At 43.6% G+C, this 19,622-nt stretch overlaps 1 protein-coding gene and 2 long non-coding RNA genes across 3 annotated transcripts in view; 1 reads left to right on the top strand and 2 right to left on the bottom strand.

Annotated features, from left to right (window-relative positions):
• LOC307091822 (cytoplasmic phosphatidylinositol transfer protein 1-like) overlaps nucleotides 1-19,622 on the bottom strand; it is a 92,654-nt gene that overhangs the window by 53,507 nt on the left and 19,525 nt on the right. The gene's annotated exons all lie outside the window — the stretch shown is intronic.
• Nucleotides 5,503-6,524, top strand: LOC307071125. The gene is made up of 3 exons (XR_013811609.1): nucleotides 5,503-5,720; nucleotides 5,793-6,155; nucleotides 6,382-6,524. It is a non-coding gene; the product is annotated as an uncharacterized lncRNA (long non-coding RNA).
• LOC307091823 lies at nucleotides 8,705-9,995 on the bottom strand. Its single transcript, XR_013812771.1, has 4 exons — nucleotides 9,856-9,995; nucleotides 9,579-9,762; nucleotides 9,052-9,201; nucleotides 8,705-8,941 (listed from the first exon to the last, which is right to left on the bottom strand). It is a non-coding gene; the product is annotated as an uncharacterized lncRNA (long non-coding RNA).

Genomic DNA, 19,622 nt, shown 5'->3' with positions numbered 1-19,622 from the left:
TGAGGGTGAAACCCTGTCTACTCCCTTTCATTCTTCACTCGCCTGCTAGCGCCCTCGCATGGAAAGAGATGTGTTACCGCAACCAGAACAGAAACAGGAAGTTACAAGTGTGCCAGTTCTCTTCCTATTAGACATTCTCTAGTCATATGACTCAGAGGAGGTCAGATGTCACATGAGAAAGAGTCATATGACTCAGAGGAAGTCAGAGGTCACATGAGACAGGGTCATATGACACAATGGCCCTTGAGGCCCAACGTAAAGGGCCTTCTCACAGGAAGGAGCTTCCATGTGTGTTTGTGTGATAGAAGTGTGGACATTACAAAAGGGTACAAAAAGAGAATATTTAACATGTAAATGTATGCATTTATAAAGAAACACTTTTTACGATCCACTTTAGATCTGCAGGATGTCCTGCTCTTTGGACTCTGTCCTAGGTGGTGCTAAGTTAAAAGATGCTTTGAAACAATCCAGATATCTCAGCATTTAAAATTGAATTGCTCTTTGAAAATAAAAAACGATTAATTGTTGTCTTCCTTGATTTCTCATTGAAGAAAAGAAGAGCACATAAAAATCGTTGACTGCTCGACGACCATCAATGTGGCAACATGGCATTCAGCAATGGCAAATGTCCCACAGCAGTTCAAACCAAACCATCTTCAAACAAGGTTAGAATATTAACCCCAGAGGGAAATAGATTCAAACACAACATCCTATTGTGTTGGGGAAGGTTTTACAAATTTAACCTTCAGGCTCATGGAGGTCTAAATACGGGTGTTCATGTGTTCACAGAGCATAACACCACTCACTATACAGTGAAGGAGGAAAGCCTTCTTCTATTGGCTCACCAGCAAACAAATGACAACAATGAAAACCATTCAGTGGTTATTGATTATCTGTAATTCCAATAAATAAATCAGGAATCGATTTTCAACCAAATGGAATCAACAGGAAAAAAAGCTTTTCATAAAATATTTATATGAGAGAGAGAGAGAGAGAGAGAGAGAGAGAGAGAGAGAGAGAGAGAGAGAGAGAGAGAGAGAGAGAGAGAGAGAGACCCCCGTTGAGGAACATCAAGCTGCAGCCCTGGAGCCGGGGCCTGTGGTTTGGCGGAGGGGCCTGTGGTGTGGCATGCCCGTTTTTTGGGTCACAGTCAGCCCCTAGCTGCCCCTGTCGAGTTTTTCAATGTTAATTTTTGAATAAAATAATAATTAATATAATAATTAAAGGTGATATTATACCACCAGGTGTGAGTGTGATTAGCCGTTACAAGCCCTTTTGAAAATCTGCCTCTACTGACATCACAAGTGGGTGTGTCCACCAAGTGGATGTAGCCTACCGAGTGGACTGTAGCAAAAGTTGCTCATCTATCCGGCATCTAGATACTAACCCATCTTTAATTAAATTAATTAATTATTGTATCAATTCTTCGTATTATTATTATTATTATTATTATTATTATTATTATTATTATTATTATATTTGATTTTTAGATTAATTATTATATTAGTTCATTATTTTATTGAAATTTAAAGAAAAAGGTGAAAAACGCGTCTTGGGCAGCTAGGGGCCGACTGTGAAGCAAAACGTCGAAAAAGCTGACAAAAGCGGACCTGCCACAGGCCCCTCTGCCACACCACAGGCCCCGGCTCCGGGGCTGCAACTGGATGCTATTGCCCCCGTCAGAGCTGCCCCCCCAGAGACCCCCCAACAGAGCTGCCCCATATGCCCGCCTCCGTCCCGAGCACACAGAGCATAGAGACATGATTCTCATGGGAACTCTTACCCCCCCACATCCCCAGCCCCGCTCTCTCTCCCCAGCGATCAGATCAGCTCCAGTAGGTGAACAACGAGGCCAACCCCGTCTCAGACAACAGCTCCAGCGGCCCTCTCTCCAGGGGGTTGGAGAGAGGCCCCGTTATCATTGTGGGAGATTTCTTCCCTAAAATCTCCCCCCTCGCTCTCTCTTGGAAAGAGCAACAGGTTATTTCCTGGAAACACATAAAGGAGAGGAGGGTAACTAAAGGCTGTACACCGTCGCCACCGACCGCCCTGGTGGTCATCACGTAGCGTCACACACTGACACACACACCCAGGTCAGCAGTTGAGAGGCCCAAAACTCCGTAGCAAGTGTTTCCGGCAGACCCCCTCTGGTTGCTGGTCAATGGGGGGGAACATCCTCTTCGGTCTGCGATCACTCGAGAGAAGTGCTTCTTTCTCCAGCCTTCAGGACTTAGAGAAGCTCATGCATGCATTTGTATCATCCAGGCTTGACTATTGCAATGCCCTCTTCACTGGCCTTCCCAAAAGGTCAATCAGACGGCTGCAATTAATTCAAAATGCTGCTTTTTAACAAATTTTTAACAATTTTAACAAAATCCAAAAAAGAACACATCACACCAATCCTCAGGTCTTTGCATTGGCTTCCAGTACAATTCAGAATTGAGTTTAATGAACTCCTTATCATATTTAAGACACTCAATGGCCTGGGGCCAAAATACATCTCAGATTTGCTAGTCTATTACAAACCTAACAGGTCACTTAGATCTACTGACACTGGTAAGGTGGTTGTGCCTAGGGTCAGGCCTAAGCAGAGTGAAATGGCACTTAGCCATTATGCTGTCCACTGTTGGAACCAACTAACCAACAGAAATGACATCTGCTCCAACTGTAACTTCTTTTAAAAATAAATAAAAAACCCATTTATTTTCAATTCTTTTTTTTTTATTCTGTTGTTACTTGAATTTTTTTTTGTTTATTTATATATATATTTCATTCTATTTATTTATTTATTTATTTATTTTTTTAACCACTGTGTCTGATACTGTGCTATACAAATAAATTTGACTTTGACTTCTTCGGAGGATCCTGACCTAAAAACGATCTCAGATTAATTTTCCTTATCAACATAGAAGAGCTAGACTTGTCTGTTCAGCTCAGATCGACCCGCGCCCCCCTGTCTCTGTTCTCACGGACCTGTGAAGACGTGATTGCTTTCTCTGTTCTCACAGACCAGGACCTCAAGATGTGTTTGCTCTGTCTCTGTTCTCACAGACCTGAGAACGTGTTTGCTCTATCTAGCTGAGGAGGGGTTGAGTGACGTCTGACCATAAATATAAACTAGATCTGAAAACATTGTTATTAAGACGCTGCAATGGTGAGTCAATCTGCGTCTTGAGAACAAATCAACCTCAACATACATATTAAACGCAATTTATAGGTTATTGTTTGTTTTGGGTATTTATCATTAGCATTTATCATTGATGCTAGCAGTGATATCGATAAAGTGCAGCCCTCCATGGCGGAACGTGTTCAGCGTTTTTCTTATTTTGTGTGTGTTCATGCCCCATAAAATGTCATATAGAAATGTGTGTGTGGGGGGGGGGGGGGGGGGGGGGGGGGGGGGGGGGCTTTTACAGAATACAGAATAGTTTTACAGAATAGTTTTACAGAATAAAATACTATTTACTAAATACTATTTTCAATACATAGCGTAGCTCTCCGAGTCAAGTTTCTCGCAGTTTTCGTGTTGTTTTATTTTCTTTCGTTTAATGTGCGGTACGTTAAGGCTAGTGTCAAGTATGAACGGGCGACACTGATACAGCTTGGTGAGATGAGTCACATAGGACATTTTAATGCCAAACTGCTCGACTCCTTCCCGGAGCTACACCTTCATGCAGGAACAACGCAGGGCCAGGCCGCAGCCGGGGGTTTGCCTGATACCACGACACCGACACGGAGGCGAGGCAGACGGGGCGGCGCGGAACAAAGACTCCGATACCCCGTCAGCAAGAGTAAACCCTCCCGGCTATACTTCTCACCAACGTCCAGTCGCTGTGAAATAAAATGGACAATCTACTCAGTAGGATGGCTACGCAGAGGTACATTCAGGATCTGGTACATTCTGCTCTGTGCTATGTTTCTGTGAAACGTGGCTCGGAGACAGGACTCCCGATGAAGCCATAACACCGGCAGGCTATTCGCTCTTCAGAGCCGACCGCAAGGCTGCAGACTGCGGCAAGACCCGCGGGGGTGGGACAGCGATTCTTGTCAAAAAGTCCTGGAGCACCAACAACACGGTAATATCGCAGTTATGTACTGAAGACGTGGAGTTTATTACCATAAAGTGCAGACCATTTTACCTACCTAGAGAACTGCAGTGCATTATACTGAGTACAGTGTATATCCCCCCCCCCCCCTCTGCTTACGAGGATAAAGCACTCAACGTACTGCACGACATCATCTCTAGACATAAGAACTCATACCCAGATGCTGCTTTTATTATCACTGGGGATTTTAATCACTGTAACCTTCGAAAACGTATCCCCAAACTCCTCCAGTTCATTAACTTCCCCACCAGGGGTAGCAACACATTGGATCACTGCTACAGTAACATCAAAAATGCTTATGCTGCTGTCCCCAAACCTCACTTTGGAAAGTCTGACCACGTAGCAGTCTTGCTATGGCCCCCTTGCATCACAAAACTGAAACCAAACCCAGTCACAGTCAGAACTGTGAAGATGTGGACTGACCTGCGGGGCTGCTTAGAGGCCACTGACATGAATATTTTTAAGGAAGCCACAACAAACATTGATGAATACACAGACAATGTAAGCAGCTATATAGACTGCTTCACCTGTGTTTGTATTCCTTCCCAGACCATTTGTGTGTTTCCTAATCAAAAGCCCTGGGGCCTCATTTATCAACCGTACTTATGCACAGATTTGTGCGTAAGGAGGGCGTAAGATCATTGCCACGCAAAGTATTGAATTTACCAAAATGAACTTATACTTAGGAATGCTGCAAATTTAAGCACAGTTCTGGCCATGCTTACGAACAGAATCTAGTAGTAGAATAGCAATATTACTAGCGCAAAGCAAAGCATTTAAGTGAGTCAACGTCTACATTAAGCAATCAACATCCACATATGTCCCGTGTTAACTTTAATTAGAAAACATTCAATTAGTCCTTTCTCCTTTGTAATTTTAAACAGACAAATTACCTAATTGGTGTCCAACCCTATAAAAGACAGTTGTGAGAAATGTTTGAAATCTAGTGCAATGGCTTATCTTGCGTTATTGGAAGACTTGGCAAACCATGCGCTTCGCAGGGCACGCGTTTTCAAAGATCGCACTGATCTGCTTGGGGAGAGCACAGAGTGGCTTCTTAGTAGGTACCGCTTCCCAAAGAATGTACTGCTGGATTTGTGTCGTGATTTAGGGCCAATGTTGGCTTGAGACACGAGACGCACGAACGCAATCCTTGTGCATATCCAACTCCTTTCCACCCTGGGATTTTTAGCTACCTGCACATTTCAGCGTGAGGTTGGAGACATATCCGGCATTTCCCAGCCATCGATGAGTAGGACCATGCCGGCGGTTTTGGACGCAATTATTTTCCTGGCCCCAAACTACATCCAGTTCCCTTACAGACATCCCAAACAAGCAAACGGGGCTTTCACGCCATCGCCGGATTCCCAAACATAATTGGAGCCATAGATTGCGATCACATAGCCATAAAAGCACCGTCAACTAATGAATTTAACTATGTTAACAGAAAGGTGTTTCATTCTGTCAACTTGCAAATCGTTTGTGATGCAAATCTGTCCTTGTTAAACATTGTTGCGCGGTGGCCTGGAGGAACACACGACTCATTCATCATGCAGAACAGCTCTGATGGTGTGCGTCTCCAAGAAGGTGCTGTGGAAGATTGCTGGCTCATTGGTGAGTATTACAACATGTTTAAAACACTATTGCTGGGTTATGTACTGTTGTTTAAAAATATATCATCATTAGGTGATCAAGGTTAACCGCTGAAGCCATGGCTAATGACCCCCTTAACCAACCCGAGGACCCAGCAGGAACAGGCGTATAACCGAGCCCATGCACTCACGAGGAGCACCGCTGAGTGTGCAATAGGCCTGCTGAAAGGGCGATGGCTGTGCCTTTCCAGCACAGGGGGGGACACTGCAGTATTGGCCTGAAAAGGTGTGCAGGATCATCATAGCTTGCTGTGTGCTACACAATTTAGCCATCAGACAGAGGGTCCCTCTGCAGGAACTCCCCAGACCAGACGGCCCTATGCCTGATCCAGTGCCCCTCCCACCTCCTAATGCCGCTGGCCTTCAGACGACATAGAGGATCATATAGAGATTTTAGGTAAATCTAGCACAGAAACATAACATTTTTCATTTTGTGTTTTGCAGCATTGGAGGGGAAAAAAAACGGTTTATTGGTCAACGGTTTATGGTTTATTTGCCATTTTATTTGCGCAAGAGGCAATCTGTTTAAGAGACTCATTGATTTGAATTAATACATTGGTCATGTTGGTCAGTTGCTCCTTCAGGTCATTAATGGATTTTGTCGTTACCTCTTGGTTTTTCAGCACCGCCTCCGCCAGCCCTCTTGGCGCACGGTGCACGGAAGGGAAAATGGACAACCCCGGTTCCTCCGACTCCTCCAGCACCAGCACCATGGGACTCGCTGTGAAAAAAACAAATTCACATTAATTTCACAGAGTTTAGTATAGAATTGTTTTTTTTCTTCTAATTGTCAACATTTAAATAAAATGTTTGCAATCACAGAATTCCAGTTTGTTTCTTGTACCTTCAATTTGAATGTTAGACGGCCCGGCTTGAGCATCGGTGTCACCGTCCTCAATTATGCCGGACAGAGCTGTGTCACCGATGATGCTGGCAATTTGGTTGGCCAAAAGGGAAAGTTCCATGGTGGTCTGTCCTCCTCCAGCTGCTGATGTCTCATGTCTGTTGGGCGGTGACTCTTTTTTTGGCATTGAGTTTAACGTCAAACCATTTTTTCTTTACTTGAGATAGTGTTCTCACTTCTGACCAAACTCAGGCACATTTCCCCATGCAGCAATCTTTCTTGTGTTCGCTATGCCTCCTGCACTTAGTGAGCTAAAAAGTATTTTTTGATTTGATTCAACCTCTTTTACAAGGGTTTCCATTTCTGTGTTGGAGAAATTTCTTTTCTTTGCCCTCTTTGCCATTGTAGCGGTGAGTGGTAAAACACATTCACATGGTTAATAAAGCGATGTGTTGCGACCATATATGGTTAATTGGAGGCGTTTCTGAAGGCAAATTGTCTGAGCGTGAACGAGCATGGTACTTAAGAACAGGTGGGATTTATCAAGATTGATGACTTACTGATGTGCGTATGATAGGCCTGCGCACGTTTGATAAATAAAAAAATTTTTGTACTTAAAGGGAAACTTCACCCATTTCCATTAAGCTTTGTGTCGTTAGAAACCCACTCATATTTTTGAATGGTCGTGCATCATTCCCTTATTTTCCCCTGAGACCGGAGAGATCCGTATCGATCTCTAACACTTCCTGTTTTAAATGACGCAATATGTCCCACCCCCTGTAGGGGTTGGGACTTTATTATGTCAATCGGTGGGACCGACTGATGCTACAGACCTATTAGATCAGTGCCAGTGGGTGGGACTTCACCAGCAGAAACTAAAATCCACAGCGTCTGAAGCTAAGCTAACAGACGCTGTGGAGAAAACTGAATTAACGACAATGGCGGAAGGTACTGGATCTGGTATAGAAGATGGGGATTTCAAAGATCAGATGCTCGAATCAGATGTTCGTGGCTACCTTTACGAGCCACAATATAACGACGAGTAGCTGAAGCTGTAAGAGGAACAGGAGGCGGCTGCTGCGGCTGCTACAGCCGAGGGCTGTCGCGGACGAGGAGCCCGGAATGGCTCGAGCTGGGGCGGATTGGTGGTGCCTGTGCTCTCACTGTGCGCCTATGGACACAGAGGTAGAGTCCGTCTGCTGCTAAGAATTTCAAAGATGTCGATTACTTCTGGACGAAATCTCTGAATCAGACGAGGACAAGGACGTATGTGTTGCGGAGCATCCTAGTTTTGCACCGCATATGGACAGCGGCGTCCTGCAGACCTATTTCAGAATCCCAAAGGTGAACTGGAAACGTCAGCCAAGGCCTGCAGGGACGAACGGACGTCTGACTGTAAAGTGAGTGTTTTTATTTTCTTTCTGTTACTATCGTGGCATGTTAACTGCATAAAGACCATCTATCGCTAACTGTGTGCTCAATGTTTTTAAGTTTGCCTACCAACACTTTCTGGAAAGGGTCCAGGCGAGAGATTGAGCAGAGGCTGTCGTGTCGTTTTACCTACTTGTGTCTTGCAGGCCATCAGACTAAAATATCCAGCTCCAGACGGCCAGTACTGCGGGCATTAAGAAGCTGACGACGCTCAGGAGGAACTATAAGTTTCATTGTTTACATATATTTTTGTTCATATTTCTTGAAATAAATGGTTAAAACGTTGTTGTAGTCCTGTTGCTCCAAGTGTATAATCGAGAAATAATATTATTGGATGACCAAGATTTCACAAGTGGAGCTACTAAGCTACTGTTGCCTTAGATGAAAACAATAGCAGAATAACGGTCATACATCATTTTTATAATGTATTATAAGTCTAAATTGCACTATAAGTTAGTTGCATATCAGTTACCTCCTTTCAAGTTTATAATGTTGAACTTTGGTGCAGACAGACAGAGCAGGAGTTACATTATATTTTTTATTCACAAATGAAAGAATTGTGTCATGGGTAGACAACAAATTAAAATAAACAGGGTAAAACTAAATAAATTATAATATATATACAGTACAGGGAGAATCTAAAAAGGCACTGCTGGAGGTGCTATGGGAAGAGGCCTCAGAAGCGGCTTTGGAACAAAGTTGTGGCAGCCTCCTTTGGTGGTTTAGGTACAGCGGAAATGTTGGGTGGCAAAGCAGGTTGTGGCAGGGTGAGTGAGTGGCAATTTGAACTTGATGTTAGGGTCATGTCTTCTGTCCATGACCCTCTTGATTAGATGTCTGATAAACTGGGTGTTGTGTGGCATGAAGATTGTTTTCAATATCCATTGCTTGGACTTCTTGCAGTACACCTGGATCCCCAGGAATAGATTAAACCTTTCAGCGACGTATGCCTATTAAGTTAGCTGTGAACTTTCTAATTTTGGTTATTGTACTATTCAAAGAGCACATGGTAACACACCTGTCACTGTGGTGGCTTGTTTCCTTTTCACAATGTTTTCATTGTGCTCTAGGATAGCAAGGTAGCACCTCTCCCTCATTCCATCATATGAGAAGGCCTGGAGTTTGGGGAGGTATTTCAGGAGAGCACTATGAAAGATCTCCAATGGCTCTGTGTGCAATTAAAAAGAGAGAATAGATAGGAGTAATTAAAACATGTTCATTAGTGTCGTGGAAATATCTATCATAACTAAAATATACAAATTATATTAACCTTGTTTATATAATTACTATTCACATTAAAAGGAATTGTATACATTCTCCCTTTATCTTAAGATACATCGCTTCCTCTCTCTAACTGAGAGAGGTTAAGATAGTTCACATTTGCATTCCCACTGGAGCCATTAAGTCTGATACTGAGGCCAGGCCAATCGACTGACTTTGTTGTGTAGATGCCTTGCAGCCTTGCAGACATGTCCAGTTCCCCCATAGTGTATTGCCGTTAACTTGGCCGTTAATATGCGAGAGAAAAAGGGCATCTATTCTCACCAGAATGTTTGAATTTGAATAGTGACATGAGGCTGGATTCTTTGACAATAATCTTCTTTTCACGCCAGTCCATAACACCTTCATCATCTGATGACGCCGCCGATGTGGGGGTGAGGGTTGACTCAGGCTGATAGCTTTCGTCGGTTTCACCAACTTCAAGGCTACTGGCATTGAGGCCTGGTGACTATAAAACAAAGAGGTTTATTTTCAATGTTAAATTCCACAAATTACAGTAGTTTTATAATTCCATTAGAGACAATATGCTGCACAAACTTACAAACTGTGCTTGGCCAGAGGGAGGATTCTTGACATCATTGGTGCTGACTGGTGTTCCTCATCCTCTGACGACGAGAACGAAGCTGCAGCAGACGTCGTTTGAGTCTGAAATGCGATACGTTCAATAAACGTTTTACTAACATCAAACTAACACACGTGTGATTTGGAAAGACCTAGGGTTTGTGTCATTAAAACAGCTTTACATTAGTGGCATATTTGCTTCCTTCGACCAGCTAATTCAGACTTTCAATTTGAGGCCCCACTCATTTCTTTAGATACCTGCAAGTCAGAGATTTTGTTCACAATCATTTTTCTGGCTTCCCTACCCTCCGTCCCCCCACTCTTGTTGATACAATATTTGATGTTAACCCCAATCTCAAAGGTACATTACAATACTCTTCTCAAAAGTCAGACGACAACCTCTGATGCTTTGCGCAATGCTTGGTCTGCGGAGCTTGGGGAGGACATAGGTCCAGTCGCATGGGAGCATGCCCTCAGGTGGGTCAACTCATCGTCTATCTGTGCTCGTGATGGAGCTTTACAGTGCAAAGTGGTTCACAGAGTTCACTGGTCTAAAAGTAAGCTTGCTCGTATCTACCCTGACATTGATCCAAACTGCGACAAGTGTTGCAACGACCAGCCAATCTCAGTCACATGTTCTGGTCTTGCCCCACCCTTGCTCCTTTCTGGACTTGCGTCTTTTACTCCCACTCAGCCATCACATCTGCCAACATCCAACCCTCACCATTACTCGCCCTGTTTGGTGTCCTTTCCATTGGCCTCTCACTGCCGTCCTACTTTTCTGAGTTTGTTGCCTTTCTCGCACTGCTGGCAAGGCGTGCAATTCTGTTGCGTTGGAAAAGCCCTTTTCCCCCCACTCACAATCAATGGACAAAGGATGCTCTTCATTTTATGAGATTAGAGAAAATTAAACTCTTCGTTTCTCAGAACGGAAATTCCATAAAATCTGGCAACTTTTCCTAGATCATGTCAGATCTCTCCACATAAAGATTGACCCTGATGTCTAGACAACCTAGTTATACACCCCCCTCCCCAATAAGCAGTAGTTTGTAGCACAGTAAGTTTTTTTTTTTATTGATATTATTAGTTTTCTTTTTAGTGCTATGAGTGTTATTATTATTTTATTTTGTGTCTTTGTAACCAAATGAGCATGCATGACTTGAATATGTATGTTTCTGTATTTGTTAAGGCATGCATGGCCGATTCACTACCATTAATACCTGTATCAAAACCCATTATACCCTATTTCATTGATACTTCTCTGTAAGGGAGGGAAGGGGGTGGGGGGGTGGGAGTCTGGTGTAAACTGTCTCTTTGTTAGTACCTTATTTCACCGAATGTTTCGATTTCACTTCATGTATGAGGTGCACTGTATTCTCTTATACTCAAAAGCTAAAAAATAAATCCTATATTAAAAAAAAAAGAACACACGTGAAGCATCGTAAAACATCGATAACAGCAAATGTAGTAGTATAGAACGTAGCTAGTCTATCTATTGTTACATTGCCAACTTTGCTTATATACTGCTGAGGAGTCGAGTATTAGAGTCGCCGGCACAACGCACGTAACGCGTACCTTTAGAACAACATGACAAAAACATGCGAAAGAAGGCAGATTTACTTTGTAAACAGCCAACTTATATACAACTCCTATGAGATGGGGTGCTTTACTGCAAACGACTGTATCACTGTGTGTTATCATTATCAGTAATATAGTCGAGTGAGTCTTACCTCCAGGCAAATGCGTTTAGCGCTGCTAGTTGCAGACATCCCAGGCGGTTCGTCGTCATATGGAAAGGTAAATATCGACGGAATTGCTGAATTGTGTTCAAAAGAGCGGCTCTCTTCATTCCCAGGACATTGAATTCGAAGACTTCCGGCTTGAAATGGAGACTGCAAACCTTCTTTTGTTTAACGGCTTCCATGTTCCATGTTCTCCAAACTTTGGATGATTGATAGCCCGTAGCCACTGTTTGCAACGCTCCAAACCTCTAGGTAGGAGATGAAAACTTACTGCCTGTCCTTTCCTTGTCCTGCTTGAACATCCCGGCACCATGTAAAAGTTCACCATTTCGAAAGAAATACAAACGAGGAGTAATTCACAAATGAGGTCACCAACTAATACTCTTCACTAGAAATGTTGTGTGAATTGATTTTCAAGCCTGCGGTATCAGCATGGTAGATGGAACCGCGAGGTCTCTGATAGGCGGAGATCTAGATCAGCGGAAGTGGAGTACGAAGCTGTGCATCGTGGTGCATGGTGGGAGTTGTTTTCTTCAATCCACAAGCGCCAAAAAGTCACTTTCTGCCTTTTCTCGATCAAGACGGCACCAAATTAGAATTTTATTATTCAACTACATATAGGACCCAATGTCAATACATATTCATGTTTCCACCGGTGAAATTCCCCTTTAAGCACACCCTAAATTTCCTTCGTAAGAGAGAATTTAGATACTTTTCTACGCACGGTTGATAAATGAGGCCCCTGGTTCAATGCAGATATACGCATGAAGATCAGGAGCCGGTATGCAACTTTCAAGTCAGGGGACACTTGGAGTATGGTGCATGCTCGGTACGAGCTACAAAAGTCCATCAGAGCGGCCAAAATAACATAATCCCAAAAACTTGAAAGCTGCTACAGGGACAACAACACAAGGAGTATGTGGCAGGGAAAACAGTCCATCTCCAACTTACTTTGTGTTACAAAAGTAACACAAACAGAGTCAAAGTTTGTGACTCCACCCTTCCAGACACACTGAACAGTTTCCATGGCAGATTCGACAGACAGAACAGCGATACCCCTATAAAGTCCCCCTGTAACACAGAGGAGACCGCACAACAAGTAACACAAACACAAGTCCTTCGGGCTCTGAAGTAGGTGAACCCCCACAAAGCTGCAATCCCTGATGGGTTGGCACCCAGAGTCCTAAAAGCCTGCGCTGAACAATTGGCTGAGGAAGGAAACCGTCCCACACACCTTTAAATAATCAGTCATAGTTCCAGTCCCTAAGAAACCACATACAACCACAATGAATGACTTCAGGCCAGGGCCACTCACGTCGGTGGACATGAAGTGTCTGGAGAAGCTGGTCCTACTCAACTCTGTGATTCCAGACACTGTAGACCCCCTACAGTTTGCTTACTGCACCAACAGATCAGTGGACGATGCGGTGGCCCTGGCACTCCATTCCACCCTGGAACATCTGGACACTTACAACACATAAGCACGCCTCCTCTTTTTGGATTACAGCTCTGCCTTTAATACATTCGGCCAATGGAGCTGATTCAGAAGCTGGCAGACCTTGGAGTAGCGACACCCACCTGCAACTGGATCCTGGACTTCCTTATAGACAGACCACAGGTGGTGAGGATTGGTACAAAGGTTTCTGCTGAGCTCACAGTCAGCACCGGAACCCCCAAAGGCTGCTGCCTCAGCCAAAAACTTTTCTCACTGCATACATATGACTGCGTCTCCCCCCAGGATAATAACAGCATCATCGTTAAATACGCAGATGACATGACCATCCTTGGCCTCATCAGAGGGAGGGATGAGTCCTTTTACAGGGGGCTAGTCCACAGAGTCACTGTCTATGGGGAGGCCAACAACTTAGTTTTAAACCTAGACAAAACAAAGGAGCTAATTGTGGACTTCAGGAGGAAAGCTCCCCCTCTCCAGCCTCCCACCATCAAGGGGACTGTGTTGGAGCAGGCTGACAACTATAAGTTCCTTGGTCTTCACATTGCGGATAACCTGAGCTGGGCCCAAAACACTGCTACAAAAGTGAAGAAAGCACAGCAAGCGGCTCTACTTCATCAGGCTGCTGAAGAAGACTGGACTTAAAGGTCAGCCCCTCACCCAGGCATACAGAGGACTCGTTGAAAGTATCCTCTCCAGTGGCATCAAGGTGTGGTTTGGAAACACCACAGTGTCTGAGAGGAAATCGCTTCAACAGGTCATAAAGACTGCAGAGAGAATCACTGGCTCCAACATACCCTCCATGGACACACTGTAGACACAGCACTGCTGGAGGAAAGCACAGAGCATCCTCAAGGGCAAACATCACCTAGCTCATGCTCTGTTCAGATGGAAGAAGCTGCTTTTTCCTGCTGCTGTGAGACTTGTAGCACAGGGCATTAAGATGGGAGGGAAGTACTTCACACCACACCTCACAGACTAAATGGATAGTTGACGACCTCATAGAACAATATAATTGTGCAATATTAACCTTAAACGGTGCAATAATATAATATAATGTGAACATTTTGTGTGCAATAACCTCATGTGTGTTTCTTCTCATCTCAGTGTTCATTTTTCTACACCTCATAGTACAATATCAGTGCGCAATATTAACCTTAAAAAACAAAAAACCTTGCAGTGCAATACAAGTGCGCAATATTAACCTTAAACAGTGCAATAATATAATGTGAACATTTTGTGTGCAATAACCTCATGTGTGTTTCATCTCATCTCAGTGTACTGTTCTTCTGGTCTACAGTGCAATACAAGTGTGCAATATTAACCTTAAACAATGCAATAAGATATTGGGAAAATATGTGTCTCATCTCATCTGATTGTACAGTGTTCCCGTTTGTTATTTTATTGTTATTCTATCGTATTATATCTTGCTTTACAGTATATAGCTTTTGTACAGGGTATTTTAAATCACTTAGCTGCTACTATCACTTATTCTTATTTTTATACTTTTCTACTATATATATATTTTTTTTTTCTTGTTATAATGCTATCCTATTTATATATATATAATTGTTTTTATTGAAGAAGCTGACTCAGGGAGATTCTCAGAAGAATCCCAATGTACCTGTACTGTCTTGTACCTGTGCAAGTAGCAATAAAATTCTTCTTCTTATTCTTCATCTTCTTCTCGAGGTGCGCTCAGGATACCAAAATATAAAAGTGGTCGGACTAGCAGAAAAAAGTTAAGGTGGTCGCCCCACGGAATTCTTTGCCAACTTTATTACAGATTTATTGGGGGCAGAAAACTTCCCCAAGCCAATAGAGGTTGACCTAGTGCATAGACTGGGAGCACAACCCGCTAACGACCCCGCACGCCCCAGAGTCATGATAGCCAAGATCCACAGCTACCGGCTGAAGAGCAGACAGTTTGTCTGTCGCAACAAAAATCCCCGTATCTACAATGGGAAGCGAATTAACATCTTTCCAGATAATGAAGCGACGCCAGCTCTTCGAGGACGCAAGGAAGAAGCTAAGAGATGCAGGCCTACAGACCGGATTCATCTATCCTGCTGAGCTCCATGTTACCCAGGGTACCGACATGTCGATATTCACCACCCCGGAGGATGCCACGCGCTTCGCCAATAACCTGCCGCGCATACCGGGGTCACCAGTGAGCTCATGTCTCCTAGCTGGCTAATATCGGTTAGCGTGCTAACTTCGACTAGTGGGTCTTCGGACCAACTGTCACAACCAACCTCAACTTGGAGCCATGATCACTTTATTGTGGGGTAAGCTTAAAGCCTGAGGACAGTATCTTTTGCCCAGGTGCACAGACTTTTTCTGTGTTTATCTACGTTCATGCCGCCAACACAGTGGATGGCGGCAAGATGGGTTTCTGCTCACTTTTCAAAAGGGAAACATTACTATGTCTGATACTTTTATTTGTATATCGGAGGGGGAGTCAGCTAAGTTTATAGTTATCTAGCGGTTTTACAGCATAGCATTTAGCTACCCTTTTGGCTGAATAGGCCAGATGGCTGAACACCCATGTATGGATTATTATTGTTATTATTATTATTATTATTTTCTCTGTCTTGTGTGGCTTGTCTGTTTATGTGAGGGGGGGGGGGGGGGTTGTTGAGTAAGTATTGTATTTGTCTTATTCTGTTTTTTGTCTGTATATGTAAACTTATGTAAACCCATCAAAATAAAAGTAAAAAAAAACATCTCTTCTGGGGCAGTCAACATAAGATATGCACATAGCAACACCAAATGTATGAATCAGCGTCCTTGACTATAGTAAGAGTCAGTGGGTGCTGCAGGACTCCCGACCCCAGAGTGGGTCAGGACTCGTGACATGGGTCAGGAATCCTGACCCACTGTGGGTGCTGCCCAGGACTCCTGACCTCACGGTGGGTGCTGCCCGACTCCTGACCTCATAGTGGGTGCTGCAGGACTCCGAACCTCACAGTGACTGTGCAGGACTCTAGACATCACAGTGGGTGCTGCCCAGGACTCTGGACCTCACAGGGACCATGAGGACCAAGACCAGGGCTTCAGACGCCCACTAATTCATAAGATCTCTTCTCCTAAAACGTTTTAAAAGGAAAGGTTTGGTGAAGAAGTAGTCAAAGAAGAATTTGGGCTATTGAAACAGGTAAGACATAATGGCTTCTCTTGGGAATGGTACAACAGAAACTTTCGGCGACCACTTCTGGAGACTTTTTCCTAAGCTAAAACACATCATTGTGTAGGATCGTTATAGTGATCGCTTTTGAATATGAAATGCACCACAAAATGTGGCGTTATACATTCCACAACCCTAGCGTATGAGAAGGTTAACCCTCTCACGGACATGGACATCAAAATCCACTGCTGCCCTAATGGAGCTGCATACACACCTCACCAGCAGCGTCCATTCGAGATCATGGGGTCATGCGGTCGACTGAGCTCAGAAGGGAGGGCGAATCCATAGTTCGATCCCCGTCTCATCCTAGCTGAGTCTCATGGTGTCCCTGACTATTCCTGGCTGTCGCCTTGCATGGTTGAAGGGGGTCTGTGTATGTGTCTAGTAACCGTTGTAAGTCGCTTTGGATGAAAGCTTCTTCTAAATGCCCTAAATGTAATGTAAGGTCACCTTGAAAGTCTTATTTGTCAACAAAACTGTTCCCTCCCCTTCTAGTGCCATTATTTAAGTTTATTCTGCTCAATGGCCAAATTTTGTTTTTAACTTTTTATTTCCATCCGTTACATTCAATAGATTGGGATGTTGTTCTATTCAAATAAGTTGGTCAAAACATCCCCGCCCTACCACAGTACCCTTATGGTAGGGCGGGGTTTAAGCCAGATGGCGATAGCCGTAGCAGCTAGGTAAGCATCGTGACCTCATAGAAGCCCGACACAGTGTAGCCTGCTGATAAATCCAAGGAAAAAGAAGTATGTGATACAATGAACAAAGAACAACAATGTAGGACGTCCAAGAAGGACGTCAAACTTTTGCGATACATTTTCTTAAATAAAGGAAGCTTTCCCCATCCAGAAATACCTTGCGGGTACTTTTTTTTTTAAATTATTATCCCGCTGTCGCACAGAGGTTACGATTTTGTCAACCAATCAACGGACGGTGTGTGTAGCTCGAACTTGTTAGCACCCTTTCAGACGTCTCATACCCCAACGGAGGAGTATTGCGCAATGACTACGGTTCATTACGCCTCAGTCCTAGAAAAAGTTCTAAAACTTTTTTACCTTTCTCGGCTCCAAAAAGGCATCTTGTCAAAGGATTACAAAAAATGCTTCACAAATAAATGGCATACCCTACCTTTAATCTAGAGAAAACATGCAGAATCACTTTCAGTCTTTCTTTGACAACAAGACCACTTTTTGACGTCCGCCTTGACCCCCCCCGCCCAAGACCCAGAAACAATTAGAAGTCAAGATCAGTGCAAGAGTCTTAAAGAGCCCAACAGACCTGAAACATGAAACAGTGAAACAGACCAGGGAAAACTGTAAACCCAATGGGAATGCTAGAAACCTTTCAAGCTGTCAGATAATAATGGATACACATACGCATACTTACATACATACACAAATACTTTATACATACATACAGTGGGGCAAAAAAGTATTTAGTCAGCCACCAATTGTGCAACTTCTCCCACTTAAAAAGACGAGAGGCCTGTAATTTTCATCATAGGTAAACCTCAGCTATGAGAGACAAAATGAAAAAAAAAATCCAGAAAATCACATTGTCTGATTTTTTAAGAATTTATTTGCAAATTATGGTGGAAAATAAGTATTTGGTCACCTACAAACCAGCAAGATTTCTGGCTGTCACAGACCTGTAACTTCTTCTTTAAGAGGCTCCTCTGTCCTCCACTCGTTACCTGTATTAATGGCACCTGTTTGAAGTCCTTATCAGTATAAAAGACACCTGTCCACAACCTCAAACAGTCACACTCCAAACTCCACTATGGCCAAGACCAAACAGCTGTCAAAGGACACCAGAAACACGATTGTAGACCTGCACCAGGCTGGGAAGTCTGAATCTGCAATAGGTAAGCAGCTTGGTTTGAGGAAATCAACTGTGGGAGCAATTATTAGGAAATGGAATGCATACAAGACCACTGATAATCTCCCTCGATCTGGGGCTCCATGCAAGATCTCACCCTGTGGGGTCAAAATGATCACAAGAAAGGTGAACAAAAATCCCAGAACCACACGGGGGGACCTAGTGAATGACCTCCAGAGAGCTGGGACCAAAGTAACAAAGGCTACCATCACTAACACACTACGCCGCCAGGGACTCAAATCCTGCAGTGCCAGACGTGTCCCCCTGCTAAAGCCAGTGCATGTCCGGGCCCGTTTGAAGTTTGCTAGAGAGCATTTGGATGATCCAGAACAGGATTGGGAGAATGTCATATGGTCAGATGAAACCAAAATAGAACTTTTTGGTAAAACCTCAACTTGTCGTGTTTGGAGGAGAAAGAATGCTGAGTTGCATCCAAAGAACACCATACCTACAGTGAAGCATGGGGGTGGAAACATCATGCTTTGGGGCTGTTTTTCTGCCAAGGGACCAGAACGTCTGATCCGTGTGACGAAAAGAATGAATGGGGCCTTGTATCGTGAGATTTTGAGTGAAAACCTCCTTCCATCAGCAAGGGCACTGAAGATGAAACGTGGCTGGGTCTTTCAGCATGACAATGAACCCAAACACACCGCCCGGGCAACGAAGGAGTGGCTTCGTAAGAAGCATTTCAAGGTCCTGGAGTGGCCTAGCCAGTCTCCAGATCTCAACCCCATAGAAAATCTTTGGAGGGAGTTGAAAGTCCGTGTTGCCCAGCGAAGGCCCAAAAACATCACTGCTCTAGAGGAGATCTGCATGGAGGAATGGGCCAAATTACCAGCAGCAGTGTGTGAAAACCTTGTAAAGACTTACAGAAAACGTTTGACCTCTGTCATTGCCAACAAAGGGCATGTAACAAAGTATTGAGATGACCTTTTGTTATTGACCAAATACTTATTTTCCACCATAATTTGCAAATAAATTCTTTAAAAATCTGACAATGTGATTTTCTAGATTTTATTTTTTTTCATTTAGTCTCTCATAGCTGAGGTTTACCTATTATGAAAATTACAGGCCTCTCTCATCTTTTTAAGTGGGAGAACTTGCACAATTGGTGGCTGACTAAATACTTTTTTGCCCCAATATAAATATTCAGTGCTTAGAATTCAATGGCTTTTTATTTTCGAGTCCTGATTTACTTCCATATGTTTCCTTTTGCTATGTCAACGTTCCCTCAATCTAATTCAACACAGCAAGGTAGACTCTACCCCTACTGGATATAACCCCTGTGTGTGTGTGTGTGTGTGTGTGTGTGTGTGTGTGTGTGTGTGTGTGTGTGTGTGTGTGTGTGTGTGTGTGTGTGTGTGTGTGTGTGTGTGTGTGTGTGTGTGAGAGAGAGAGAGAGAGAGAGAGAGAAAGAGATTAGGCAGGGTGGTGCAACAGATGTTTGTGCAATTGTTTTGAAAACACGCCCTGGACAGAATGAA

This window comes from Pollachius pollachius, assembly GCF_949987615.1.
Source record: "Pollachius pollachius genome assembly, chromosome: 2".
Taxonomy (NCBI): domain Eukaryota; kingdom Metazoa; phylum Chordata; class Actinopteri; order Gadiformes; family Gadidae; genus Pollachius; species Pollachius pollachius.
This window is presented reverse-complemented; position numbering and strand designations above follow the sequence as displayed.